Raw genomic sequence first — 2,352 nt, 5'->3', positions numbered from 1 at the left:
CTTCCTTCCTTCCTTCCTTCCTTCCTTCCTTCCTTCCTTCCTTCCTTCCTTCCTTCCTTCCTTCCTTCCTTCCTTCCTTCCTTCCTTCCTTCCCCCTCCCTCTTTCTTTTCCTCCTTCAGTCTTCTTTGAAACATTCAGAGTTGTTTCTGAATTTCTGAAACTTCAGAACTAGAAATTGAAGCTCAGTTGAATTTATTTAGGCTTTGGGGAAGAGTATTTTCATTAGCATTATATGCATACCTCTAAATATATGTTAATATTAAATTACATAATGCAATACTCAGACCATTTACGTAAATAAGTAGCTTAGTTGTAACAAATAATATAAAGATTACAATAATATAATGTATCTAAATGTGTTCAGAAAGTTAATTTATATACATTTATTATTTGGATGACCACAGTCTCTGAACAATTGCAAATGAAAATGCAAAAGATAAGGGAAAGGTGTATAGTGTATTGAACTGAGGGCAGCACCTCACAAACCGGGATTTATGAAAAACAAAGCCTTTGCAGGAGGAAATCAAATGACTGAGAGGAAAAAGGTGGGCGTGGTCATGAAGCATGAGGAAGGCATAACAAAAAGATTTACTAGTATTCTCCGGTTTCCTAGATCAGTCGGGAAGACGTGAAGAAGGCACCTAGAACACTGACTAGATCGTTCCTTGACAAACTTTCTTCTGAAGTAGTTTTGAGGAAGGATAGAACTAGACAATTTGGTACAGCTAGGTCTCATTAGTTTGAATAATGTTTGAATAAATCTGAAAGTCCCATGTACTCAGATTTACATTATTTGAAATTACAATTTAGTAAATATGGTAATTTAAATATGTAGTGTAAACTGGAATAATGTTTCAGGAGATTCATTACCACTATTTCATTCATAATAATCAGGCCCATTCTCAGCACTATTGGAAATACTTTGTCATAATGAGGGCTTTTTGCCTGTAAGTACATGATCCCTGTACTTTGGGATACAGTAAGTTTTGGGGTATCCTTTCCAAAATTACTTTTCTTTTGCTTAAATGAGTGCAAATTTAGTTTGTTTCCCTGATCTCAATTAAAAAATACCCTTCAACCCAAACATAATTTCTAGTTCACTTAGACCTTTGGCTATTAGAAATAATGCTAATGTTGTTCCTAATTAAATATTCTTAATGAGACTAACTTTACTTCCAAGATATAAAAAGCATCATGATATACAGATAGTAAGGGCTATGTTTATAAATTCTGCAGAATGCTTCATCTCTATCCAATCCCCATAAGGCTACAGGTTATTTCTCAGCTAGGTAATAATTTAAGTGCTGAGAGTGGCTGGTCAAAGTGTTTTGATTGATGGCATGATAGTTTATTCAAATTTTTTGGTAGTAGTATAGGACAATTAAAAGTGAAAACATTATATCATTCTACCTGGTCAATTTTGCCCAGAAAAAATTTTTTAAACCTTTCCTTTCTGTCTTAGAATCAATACTATATTTGTTTTAAAGCAGAAGTGTGGTAAAGGGCTAGGCAATGGGGGTTAAGTGACTTGCCCAGGATCATATGGTTAGGAAGTGTCTGAAGACAAATTTCAATGCAGAACCTCCTATCTCTAGGCCTGGCTCTCTATCCACTGAGCCACCTAGTTACTCCCCCCTTCCCCCCAAAACTTTATGAAAATTCATTTTAAAAGCACTTCCAAATTAATCACTATTATAATTGGAGAAAGATACCAATCAATCACTGACTAGTTTAATGGAGTTCCTGGGCTCTAGTGTCCATATTAACTTTCATTCTTCTGTGGAACTATGTGAAAACTTAAACTTCTTTATGTTAGAGGAAAACAACCATCAAGAAAAAGCAAGTTAATGCCATATACAGATGGATAACTAATTTTAAGAACCCTTCTGCTGCTTCAAAAATAAGAGTTAATGTAACTTTATATGCAGGTTCAAATGCTGTTTGTTGACTCTTCCTATGAAATCAGTTCGACATATTACCTACTTTGAGGCTCAGAGATATATTACTTTTACTCTGTTTTAAGCTCTATAACATTGAAGACATAATATTGGCTCTGCTCTTTGTTCAGAATGATAATAAGAATCCATCAATTCCACGTGCTAGTAGTTGGGAATAAAAAGACTGAAAGGAGATCATCTTTGCTTTCAGGAAGTTTACTGTCTAAGAAGGAAAAGAAACATGTTCTTGTGCAAATACAAATAGGATATATTAAAAATAAATACAGGGGGCAGCTGGGTAGCTCAGTGAATTGAGAGCCAGGCCTAGAGATGGGAGGTCCTAGGTTCAAATCCAGCCTCAGACACTTCCCAGCTGTATGATCCTGAGCAAGTCACTTGACCCCCATTGCCCAC

This window comes from Gracilinanus agilis, chromosome 6 (assembly GCF_016433145.1).
Source record: "Gracilinanus agilis isolate LMUSP501 chromosome 6, AgileGrace, whole genome shotgun sequence".
NCBI lineage: Eukaryota > Metazoa > Chordata > Mammalia > Didelphimorphia > Didelphidae > Gracilinanus > Gracilinanus agilis.
Note: the sequence above shows the minus strand (reverse complement) of the source record.